We start from the raw sequence: 13,011 nt of genomic DNA, 5'->3' as shown, positions 1-13,011 counted from the left end.
AACAAGCCCTTTTACCTCCTCCCTTCCCACTGTCCAGGGCCCCAAACACCCCTTCCAGGTGAAACAGCGATTTACTTGTACTTCTTGCAATTTAATATACTGTATTCACTGCTCACGATGCGGTCTCCTCTACATTGGGGAGACCAAACGCAGATTGGGCGACCGCTTTGCGGAACACCTCCGTTCAGTCCGTACGGGTGACCCTGAGCTTCCGGTCGCCTGTCACTTTAATTCACCGCTTCACTCCCACTCTGATCTCTCTGTCCTCGGGCTATTGCATTGTTCCAATGAAGCTCAACGTAAGCTCGAGGAACAGCACCTCATCTTTCGATTGGGCACTTTGCAGTCTGCCGGACTCAACATTGAGTTCAACAATTTCAGATAATTATCCCTGCCCCCATTTTTCATGCAGTATGATTTTTGCCATTCCCATTTGCAACATTTTATCTTTCCTGCCTCTTACAAAAGTACAGGATGTTCTTTCTATTTCTTCCTCCCCTCCTAACCCCCCCCCCCCCACTGTCTCTGCACCTGCTTAATATCTGTTACATCTCCAGCTTTTTCCAGTTCTGATGAAGGGTCCCAGACCTGAAACATTAACTCTGTTTCTCTCTCCACGGATGCTGCCTGGCCTGCTGAGTATTTCCAGCATTTTCTGTTGTTATTTCAGATTTCCAGCATCCGCAGTATTTTGCAATTATATTTGCTGAAAAGACCTGTTTGCTGTTGCTCCTGCATGTTTTTGTTTTGTTCACTTGTTTGATTAAATTCAGTTGAATTATTGAACTGACTCGACTTCAGTGCTTCAGTTAGGGATAGATCGATTCCTACACCTTAACCCAACAAGTCAAAACATTATTGGAAGAACTGAATAATAATCAAAGATAAGAGTCACAGGCAGGACAGGAAAGTATAGGGATCCAAACACAACAGGTGAAGGTCTTAGAAGGACATGCATGGACTATTAATCAACTTATTAACATGGCCAAAAAGGCGGCGAACGGAACCCAACAACAAACACTGTGCATGACATATGGCAATTGGATGCCTGACCAGCTGAGAGAAAACTTAATGCTGGCAAAACGTGAAGAAGTACCTACTTGGATTAACAATACTCAAATCCGGGGCCTGATAAAGCAGAATGTTCCTGCTACTATCAGTGACTATGAAGTACGGAAACTCAGCAGGGTATGATTCAATGAGGAATGTACGGGCCCCCGTGGAAGTACTGCTGTAGGGATGGTGATAGGAGTCCCCATGATAGGACACCAGGAAGGAATGCTATTATTTGAGGTCCAAACCATAGGCACTATACAAAAAGGAGTATGGGTGGCCGTGGCAGGAATGAGGCCATATGCTGTGAAGCAGAACGGTACTCTAGTGGGAACTGCATTGGGACAATGTGCCACTACAGAAAGAACAGTAATATGCCCATACAAAGTTTACCCGACCCGCACTGCGCGATGCAGATTTAAGGGAAATATGGCCATAAATTGCTCTTTGATCATGGAGAACGCGATTCACAAACCTATCACTCGAAGCGCTTATATGCGTGACGGAACATATTGTTTTACCACCACCGAAGCTAGTTACCATTATGGGAATAAGGACTGCCCTATCCAAAACCCAACCTTCTGCAAGCACCCCCTGATACCGGTGAGAATAGGAAATGAGGAAATTATCAACATCCAGAGGCATGCAACTGTTAATCTTAATGTGTCAATAGACCTGAAGAATCGCTTGACAAAATATTTCACAAAAATCGACATCAACATCCAGCTAGAGGAAGAACATATAACGGAAATTAGACATAAGCTTGATCTTGTTCATGAAATCTACGAAAGGGTGGAAATGAATACCCAGGACATTGACCAAAAGATTAAACAAATCAAAATCAATACTTGGTGGAACGACCTTTGGAATTGGGGCGAAAATGTGAACATACACCCCTGGGTGAGACTCGTGTCCCACCTGACTGTAATTATGATCATGCTGGTGTTCATATGCCTATGCTTCACCTGGGTAACATAGAAACATAGAGATAGGAACAGGAGTAGGCCATTCGGCCCTTCGAGCCTGCTCCGCCATTCAATGAGATCATGGCTGATCTTCGTCTGAGATCATAGCTGATCTTACCAGTTCAGTACCCCGTCCCCGCCTTTTCTCCGTAACCCTTAATCCCCTTAGCCTTCAGAAATATATCCAATTCTCTCTTGAAAATATTTATTGAATTAGCCTTCACAGCCCTCTGTGGCAGGGAATTCCACAGGCTCACCACTCTTTGAGTGAAGAAATTCTTCCTCATCTCTGTTTTAAATGATTTGCCCGCTATTTTTAGACTGTGGCCCCTGGTTCTGTGCTCCCCGGCCATTGGAAACATTCTCTCTGAATTCAGCCTGTCCAGGCCTGCCATAATTTTATATGTTTCGATGAGATCCCCTCTCAATCTTCTAAACTCCAGTGAGTACAAGCCCAAACTATTTAATCTCTCTTCGTAGGTCATTCCCGCCATTCCAGGTATCAGCCTGGTGAATCGCCGTTGCACTCTTTCCATGGCAAGAACATCCTTCCGCAGATGGGGCGACCAAAACTGTACACAATACTCCAGATGCGGTCTCACCAGCACCTTGTACAGCTGTAGTAAGGTATCCCTATTCCTATACTCGAACCCCCTTGATATGAAGGCCAACATACCATTTGCCTTCTTAATCGCCTGTTGCACCTGCATGCTCTCCTTCAGTGACTGGTGCACAAGAACACCCAGGTCCCTCTGCACTTCCCCATCTCCCAATCTATTGCCATTTAGATAATAATCTACCCTCCTGTTTTTACCCCCAAAGTGGATAACCTCGCATTTATCCACATTATAGTGCATCTGCCACGTATCCGCCCATTCCCCCAACCTGTCCAAATCGCACTGTAGCCTCCTGACATCCTCATCAGAGCCCACCCCTCCTCCTAGTTTAGTGTCGTCAGCGAATTTGGAAATATTGCATCCAATTCCCTGATCCAGATCATTTATATATATTGTGAACAGCTGGGGTCCCAGGACAGATCCTTGCGGCACCCCGCTGGTCACTGCCTGCCACTCCGAAAACGAGCCGTTTATTCCAACTCTCTGTTTTCTATCCGCCAGCCAGTTCTCTATCCACGTTAATACTTTGCCCCCAATCCCATGAGCCTTAATTTTGCATGATAATCTTTTGTGTGGAACCTTATCGAAGGCTTTCTGGAAGTCAAGGTACACCACATCCACTGGCTCTCCCCCATCTATTTTACCAGTTACTTCCTCAAAAAATTCCAGCAGATTAGTCAAACACGATTTACCCTTTGTAAATCCATGTTGACTCTGTCCGATCCTTTCCCCATTTGTCAAGTGCTCCGCTATTTTATCCTTAATAATGGACTCTAGCATTTTGCCCACAACCGATGTAAGGCTTACTGGTCTATAATTCCCTGCTTTCTCTCTACCCCCCTTTTTAAATATTGGGGTAACATTAGCTACCCTCCAATCCACGGGTACTGTTCCCGAGTCAATGGAGTTCCGGAAGATGATCCTTAGAGCATCTGCTATCTCCAGGGCCACCTCCTTAAGTACCCTAGGATGTAGTTTATCAGGCCCCGGGGATTTGTCGGCCTTCAGTCCCCTCAACTTACCCAACACCATATCCCTAGAGATACTAATTTCTGTCAGCTCCTCCCTCTCATTAGTCCCTATGTTTGCCGATATTCCTGGGAGGTTATTTGTGTCCTCCTTTGTGAATACAGAACCAAAGTATGAGTTTAATTGGTCTGCCATTTCCTTATTCTCCATTATATATTCTCCCGAATCGGACTGCAAGGGACCGACTTGGGATTTTACCAGTCTTTTCCTCCTGATATACCGATAAAAGCTTTTGCAGTCTGTCTTTATGTTTGCTGCAAGTTTACTTTCGTATTCTATTTTCCCCTTCCTGATTAATCCCTTTGCCCTCTTTTGCTGTATCCTGTACTGCCCCCAATCTTCCGGTCTGGTGCTTTTTTTTGCCAGTTGATATGCCCTTTTTTTTGATTTTATGCTGTCCCTAATTTCCCTCGTTATCCACGGTTGAGTCACCTTTTTAGGTTTATTTTTATGCCAAACCGGTATAAACATGTTCTGGAATTCTTCCATTCTATCTTTGAATGCTTGCCATTGTCTATCCACTGTCAATCCCCCCAGAAACACCACCCAATCAATCTTACCCAATTCCCGTCTCATACCCTCGTAATTCCCTTTATTTAAGTTCTGGACCTTAGTCTCTGATTCAATTTCCTCACTCTCCATCTCGACTGAGAGCTCGATCATATTATGATCGCTCTGACCCAAGGGGCCTCGTACAAGAAGATTGCTGATAAGTCCCTTCTCATTGCACAATACCCAGTCTAAAACGGCCTGATCTCGAGTCGGCTCCTCGACATATTGGTCCAGATAACCGTCCCGAAAACATTCCAGGAATTCCTCCTCCTCAGAATTTTTACTAATTTGGGTAGTCCAATCAATATGTAAATTAAAGTCACCCATGATGACAGCTGTGCTCTTATCGCACGCTTCTCTAATTTCCCTTTTTATGCCTTCCCTCACCTCCATATTACTATTTGGAGGCCTATATATCACACCCACTAACGTTTTCCTCCCCTTGCTATTTCTCATTTCTACCCATACAGATTAAGCATGAAAAGACTAGAGAAAAGGCTGAACGTTCGAGTGGAATCAATGGAAGCGTATCAGGCTTTACAAAGGACACACCCCGACGATGGTAAACAGCTTTATGGTGATCAAATCATTTGGTCAAATGATAATGATCAAAGGGAGGAATGTGGAAATGGAAGAAGTAGTGTCTAAGTAAGAAAACTGAAATAAAATGAAGGCGTCACCATGTGTAAGGGATAATGGGTAAATAATGCAGAGGTTCAGTAATGTTCTGAACAGAGGGCTCATAGGTAACCTCATCAGACACGGGTGAGGTCACTACAGATGCCAGTTAACAAACAATGGGTCAATTGGAGAAAATGGATGAAGTAAGACGTAAACTAATCAAGGAGATGGGACAGGTTGTAGAATAGGATAAACTAAACATCAGGGTGCAGGAAAAAAGGAACAAATGTGTAACCAAAGAGATGGGACAGATTATAGAATAGTATAGACCAGGAGGGAAAACCCCAGATAGGCAGCGAAAACCCAGGAACAACACTTGACACAAGGGACCTGGGGACAGAGACCCTACGTAGAGGTTTGGACATAGATTGATCACCTCGGACCAAATCGGGTAATATCAATATAAGTGGTGAGTCTTATATTTTGGAACTGTACTTTAAATAACGAACGGTGTTTGTTAAGCATTTATTACAGATAAATCTTTGTACGCAAAATCTGTTGCCTGTGTGTTTGTTCAGACCAAACTTACATTTGAACCCTAAAAGGAAAAATTGAGAACCTATTTGTTCAATCTTTCAAACATCTAGCGAATTCGGAGCAACAATTGCAACGTGCAGCCCAGCACTAAACACGTTTGAGTGGCTGCACGCCTGAGCATGGGGCGCAGGTTCATGCAAGGCTAGCACCACTTAAAGCTAGCCTGCACTTCATAAAGGGGAGGAGCATTCTGACTGGAGCAGTGGCTGGGGAAGAGAGTCTGACCTGCAAGAAGACACCAATGGCACAACAGGGGAGAGAGTGTGCTCCAGGGTTCTCAGATGCTGCACTGGAGGCCTTGGTGGAGGAGGTGGACAGGAGGAGAGAGGTCCTCTATCCACAGGGAGCAGTGTGTCACAGCAGTCCAGCAACCTGTCCTCCAACAGATTACTGGGATTGCTGAGATGCCGCCCCAGGGGAGTGGCAGTGGCTCCGTGGAGAACGAACGTGCTGTCCTCTCTCAAGATGACAGCATTTGTACTCCCACCACTGCCCTTGTTGTTGCCTGTCAGCCAGCCAGACTGGATTGCTGCCGCCTATGCCGAGATGGCGAAGTCCACAGCCGGACCTTCTCGGCACAAAGCTACTTGAGGTCGTCCTCCAAGGCCATCTGCAGTCTCCTCTACTGAAATCAGCAGCCTTCAACCAGTCATGTTGCAGCCACACCGTAGGAAGGGTATATTGGCCTTGGAGGGTGTGCAGCGTAGGTTTACCAGAATATACCCAGACTTCAAGGGTTAAGTTACAAGGAGAGATTACACAAATTAGGGTTGTGTTCCCTAGAATTTAGAAGGTTAAGGGATGATGTGATTAAAGTTTTCAGGATATTAAGGGGAACAGATAGGGTAGTAGAAAGGAACTATTTCCGCTGGTTGGAGATTCTCGGACTAGGGGGCATAGTCTAAAAATTAGAGCCAGACTTTTCAGGAGTGAACTTTGGAAACACTTCTACACACAAAGGGTGGTAGAAGTTTGGAACTCTTTTCCGCAAACGGCAATTGATGCGAGATCATTTGTTAATTTTAAATCAGAGATTGATAGCTTGTTGTTAACCAAAGGTATTAAGGGATATGGGCCAAAGGAGGGTATATGGAGTTAGATCGCAGATCAGCCATGATCTCATTGAATGACAGAACAGGCTCGAGGGGCTGAATGGCCTACTCCTATGTTCCATTGGGGTAGCACTGCGTAGGAGCATTAGGACAGTCAAAGGTACAAAGAAGACAGGAATTAAGGGAATGCACAAGGGTGATTAGTTGACTTTTGTATGCAATAAGGCATTTTGGTTTGGAATTTTTATTTTGTGGTGGCTTTTATTTTTGCATTCCATCCAAGCGGCTGTTGTGATGGTCAGTGACAGAGGGAAGGTAAGGTGTGGGACTATTGCTGAATGGGGAATCGGGGCTGTGTATATTGTGGTATTGTAGTCAGATGAGTGGGTCACAAACAACCCAGGAAGAAAGGGGCTGTCTAGGTTGGCTTCTCCCTTCCTCTTCCTCCTCCCTCTTCTATCTCCTCAGCTGGTCGCCATATAGCTGGTGACAAGGGCTGTGCCTTCATGATGGCAAGGTTGTGCAGAATGCAGCAGACCACCACAAATCTTGACACTCACTCTGCCGAGTACCGCAGAGCTCCTCCAGAGTGGTCCAGACAGTGGAAGCATTGCTTCAGCATGCCAATGGTGTGCTCGATGATATTTCATGTGGCACCATGGCTTTCGGTATATACATGCTACCCACGTGCACATGGGTTGCATACTAGAGTCATGAGCCATATTGTTAACGGATAGCCCTTATCGCCTAGTAGCCACCCTCTATTTTGTTATGGTGGCTCAAATGCAGAAGGCACAGCAAATATTCCCTCTAAGTTGCATGCGTACACAGCCACTCAGTAACCTGCAAGGTACTACGCAGGCCGCTCACAAGCTTTTCCATTGGAAATACTGCACATGCGCAGAAATTTAAAGGGACTGCGCATTGAAATAAATAGGCTGCACACAACAAAGCGCAGCTTAGAGGGAACTTAAATCATGACTGCTGCCAGGATACCAGGCATTCACCTGCATGATTCACTGAGTATGATCACACACCAGCTGGATGTTGAGAGAGTGGAATCCCTTTTGGTTGCTGTACATCAGAGTTTACATGCGGCGCCTGCAAAGTGACATGCATGCAGTCCTCGCGAAGCCGTGTGCTCACTCCGCCTGCTGCTTTCTGGCTAGAGGGAATGAAATGTATTCAGCTCTCTTGGAATATAGAGCCTCAGTTATGCAGCAGTGGATGGCAAACTGGGATATATTGCAAATATCTCCTGCTTCAGCCTGGAAGGAACCCAACACAAAAGTTTATGGCCAATGTCACCTTCACAGCCATTAGCAACGCAGTCCTTGCCCTGCTCTGAGGTTGCAGTTGTGGCTGCAGCAGGTGGCAGATTTCAGTGAGGACATCCTTAGTTCCTCGCTGAGGTTCAGAAAGTATTGCTGCCTGAACACCCTGGGCAGATATGGCCTCCTGCTGAGAGCCCTTCTTCCCCTCCTCCCTCTTCCAGCAGCTTGTCCTGCTCTGCTCATTCTCCCAGTTATGCTATAGGCCAAGGGGAATGCTTACTAGTGCACCCATGTCTGTGAGCAAGTGGCCTGTGCAGAAGCTTTGAAGTCAGGGCAAAGTCCTTCAGCACCTGTCACACCATACCCTGCAAGTTTAAAGAACTCTAGAAACTACCATACACTTCTAGAAATGCAGCACAAACCAGTAGAAATCAATCTGCAATTAACCTGGAAGTTGGTAATGATCCCTTTAAATAGCGGTGGTGGTGCTGCTGAGTGTATGTTCAGCTGTGAGAGTTTAAGAGAGTTAGCTGGAGAGTTGAGCTCCAAAATGGCAGCGCTGGCGTCAAATCAGCGTTGCATGACGACGGTCTTCACAATCCACCTACTCTGTATGCTTCCGGCGGACGATCCCTGTGTGCACGCACTCGAACGCCCTACCCAAGATTGTGTCTGGTGCGGCTCGCACCATAAGTGAGGACGCGCATCATGGACGCCATTTTGGAAGCTAAATGGCCCCCAAACAACAAGCGCTATTGTAATGTATATACCTTTAAGGGGGGGAACTATGTTTTACAGCTCATGTATACTGCAGTACCGGCAGTGACCACACCTGTATATAGCACTGAGTAGTAATCTGTACAGATCAGTTGCAGTGTGAGCCACGTTGAGTAAACACCTGTTGTACCGTTCTCCGCAGTCTGTGTCTTATTATACACGGACGCAACATTGGCGATGAGGCAGGTTCGAAACTACCTGCAACTCTGCATCACCTCCCGGGGATTCGTTCCTGGAGATCAGTGGATTGGAGGTCAAGGCCAGAGACTCGGGCGTCGACCACGGGCAACCGCCCAGTCATCCAGCAGAGACTCGAGAATTGCGGGGGAGGCTGTCGAGAGCCAGGCTTGGCTTTCCAGTCGAGGTGCTCCAGCAAAATGGGCTGGCAACAGGTAGTGCGCAGACCCTTCCCGGACAGCGGCGGGCTAGAGCCTGACCGAGCGGCACAGCAAAGGGCCGAGCAGCATCGACGGGGGAGAGAGAGAGAGGGCAGAGCGTACAGGGCGCAGCCGGTGTTCAGGGGCCGAGCAGCGTCGGAGAGAGGGAGAGAGAGACGCACAGAAACCCGCGAAGCACCGCCATTGCCACGAGGACCGCCGAGAGCGGCGTTTGCAGCAGCGCAGGAGAAGCGTACGAAACCTACAGGGCACCGCCATTGCCACGAGAACCGTCGGGAGCGGCGTTGGCAGCAGCGGGGGAGGAAGGAAAGCGCGGGAGACGCCATCTTAAGCCACTGGGAGACGCCATTTTAAACCACACCCAAAATGCCGAAGAGTGGCAGTATCACCGCATTTGACAATGAAGTCGAAGATTGGACTACATTTGTCGAACGAATAGAGGTGTACTGCAAGGCAAATGAGGTGTCAGATGACAAGAAAGCTTCGGTATTGTTAAATTTAATGGGTGCAAAGATGTATGGTTTATTACGAAATCTAGTAACCCCAATGAAGCCAATGGAAAAGAGTTTTGAAGACATAGTAATGATACTACAGGAACATTTAAACCCCACACTGCTGCTGATAGCAGAAAGATTCAAGTTTCACAAACGGAACCAGCATAAGGATGCAAGCAATGCTGATTATTTAACAGAACTGCGCAAACTATCGAAACACTGCCAGTTTGGAGCGGGACTGGCAGATACCTGAAGGGACAAGTTTGTGTGTGGGCTTCAAAGTGAAGGAACCCAGAAACGGCTTTTATCTGAAAAGGACCTTACGCTGGAAAAGGCTTTCAGCATTGTGGTATCATATGAAGCAGCAGCACGGGGCGCTGCAGAGATACAACAGAGACCGCAAGAATATGGCACAAACGAAATGTCATATGGAACCGAGAAGTGCTATCGCTGCGGCAGAACAACACACGACCAGAATGATTGCTGGTTCAAGGACAAAGTGTGCAGACAGTGTGGAAAAGTAGGACACATAGCACGAGCCTGCAGGTCGGGAAAGAAAACCAGCAATAAGAAACTTACCAAAGGAAAGTACAAGAAGGTACATAAGATGACGGAGAATAGTTCAGACGAACAAAAGAGTGATAACGACTCCGAAAGCAGGGAACTGAGTTGTCTGAAACTACATAATGTGATCACAATGGAGGATCACCAAACCATTTGGGTCACTCTCAAATTAGCAGGAGTCCAGGTAAAGATGGAATTGGACACAGGATCAGCCCTAACAGTCATAAACCGACGGGACTACGAGTGGCTATTCTCACACATACCCTTAAGAGACACAAAAATTATTTTGAAGACGTACACGGGGCAAAAAGTCTACCCCAAAGGAAAAATAAGGGTGACTGTTATATATAACGGTAAGGAAACACCAAAACTAGACCTGTATGTATTGCAAGATGGAGGACCACCATTACTGGGACGTGAATGGATCCGGAAAATACAACTGGATTGGCATTCCACACAGGCACTGACTGTGGCTGACAAAAAGGATGACGACGTCACACCTGGGCGACTGTCAAAGATCCTAACTGACGCGAAAGAAGTGTTCCAGCAAGGATTCAGAACACTAAAAGGCATGACAGCGACGATTAAAATTGAAGAAAACGCAAGCCCAAAATTTTTTAAGGCCAGACCGGTACCTTATGCGATCCGCCCAGCCGTCGAAGCAGAGCTGGAGAGTCTGGAATGTTCAGGTGCACTGTCCAAGGTAGACTGGAGCGAGTGGGCTACACCCATCGTCCCTGTGATGAAAAAGTCATTGAGCAGCACGCCTGGGGAACCAAGGAAGGTTCGCATCTCTGGGGACTTTAAGGTAACAGTGAACCCGGTCCTTCACACCGTACAATATCCACTTCCGCGGATTGAAGATATTTTCGCCTCGCTATCTGGAGGGAAACGCTTCACTAAGATTGATCTGGCCCAGGCGTATCTGCAAATGGAGGTAGAAGAAGCATCAAAAAAATACCTCACAATCAACACCCATAAAGGTCTCTACCAATACAACCGGCTGGTATTCGGGGTAGCATCAGCACCGGCTATTTGGCAAAGGGCAATGGAACAAGTCCTGCAAGGGATCCCAGGGACCCAGTGTTATTTGGACGACATCCTGGTCACAGGCGAAAATGACAGTGATCACCTTGCCAACCTGGAGCAGGTGCTCACTAGATTGCAGGAATATGGGCTCCGAGCTAACCGCCCCAAATGTGAGTTTTTTAGAAAACAGATCTCGTATTGTGGCCACGTTATCGATAAAGAGGGGTTACATAAGTCCCCAGAGAAGATTGAGTCAGTAGTCAAGGCTCCAGCACCGGAAAATGTGTCACAACTGAGGTCGTTCCTCGGGCTGGTAAACTACTACCATAAGTTCTTGCCAAATTTGTCTACAATACTACACCCACTGAACACCCTACTGCAAACTGGGGTGCCATGGAAGTGGAGTGACGAATGTAGACGAGCTTTCCAGAAAATCAAAACACTAATCACATCGAAAGAGGTATTGGCCCATTACAACCCAGCATTACCAATTCGGTTGGCATGTGATGCGTCACCCTACGGCATTGGAGCGGTGCTGTTGCACAAATTCTCGGACGGCTCAGAGAGGCCAATAGCCTTTGCGTCACGCTCACTAACCTCAGCCGAGCGTAACTATGCCCAGATTGACAAGGAGGCCCTCAGCCTAGTGTGGGGAGTGAAAAAGTTCAATCACTATCTGCACGGGCAGAAATTCACCTTGCTAACTGATCACCAGCCTCTTGTCTCCATTTTTAATCCGAAGAAGGGTGTTCCGGTGATGACTGCGCAACGACTACAAAGATGGTCACTTTTTCTAGGGGCGCACCACTATGAGATTGAATATAAGGGCACGAAACAGCATGGAAATGCTGATGGGCTATCACGCCTGCCACTGCCTACTGCGGAGGAAGCACCAGCAGTGGATCCTGTCGAAATATTCCATTCGACTATAGTTGAACACCTACCGGTAATTAACGCTTGTATCGAAAAGGAGACCCGAAATGACCCGACACTGTCTCGGGTATATGATTTGACGGTGAAGGGATGGCCAGCACATGGCGACTCACTGTTGCCAGCATTCTCGACAAGGAGAGAACAGCTGTCAGTGTGCCGGGGGACCTTGATGTGTGGATCCCGAGTGGTAATTCCACCCAAGTTGAGAGATAGAGTGCTCAATGAGCTTCATGAGGGTCATCTGGGAGGGGTAACAATGAAAAGCCTAGCCAGGGCTTATGTGTGGCGGCCGGGAATCGATAAACAAATCGAGGACCTGACCAAGAGCTGCTCAGGATGCCAGAAAGTCCAAAATGCACCACCACAGGCCCCTCTACACCCATGGGAGTGGCCCTCATCTCCATGGCAACGGGTGCATATTGATTTTGCTGGTCCATTCATGGACTCAATGTTTTTAATAGTCGTGGATGCGCACTTGAAATGGCCTGAGGTCATCAAAATGTCCTCCACCACCACGGAGAAAACTATTGCAGTCCTACAGACCATTTTTGCCAGGAATGGCTTGCCAGAACAGATTTGCTCCGACAACGGACCACAGTTTGTGTCCGAAGAGTTCCGGAGGTTCTTGAAAAAGAATGGGGTAAGGCATTACACATCCGCCCCGTATCATCCAGCCACAAATGGATTGGCTGAGAGGTTCGTACAAACCTTTAAGAAGGCAATAAAGGCTATGTACAATGACAACATTCCGCTGCAGCACAAGGTGGACAATTTCCTGTTCGCCTACCGGAATGCGACATATGCAGTCACCAACCAGGCCCCAGCCATGATGTTCTTTAACCGAAGGTTAAGATCTCGCCTGGATTTGCTCAGACCAAACGTACGAAGAGATGTTGAGAGTAAGCAATTCCAGCACATCCATGAGAAGCCAACAAGGAGCTTCAATGTAGGGCAACCAGTCTTGGCCCGCGACTACCGAACAGAAAAATGGCAGCCAGGAACGATATGCACACGGCAGGGCCCACTAATGTACACAGTGGACGTTGGGGAGAGCAT

Source organism: Somniosus microcephalus, chromosome 7, assembly GCF_052327205.1.
Source record: "Somniosus microcephalus isolate GS21.2 chromosome 7, FLI_Smic_1.0, whole genome shotgun sequence".
Taxonomy (NCBI): domain Eukaryota; kingdom Metazoa; phylum Chordata; class Chondrichthyes; order Squaliformes; family Somniosidae; genus Somniosus; species Somniosus microcephalus.
Note: the sequence above shows the minus strand (reverse complement) of the source record.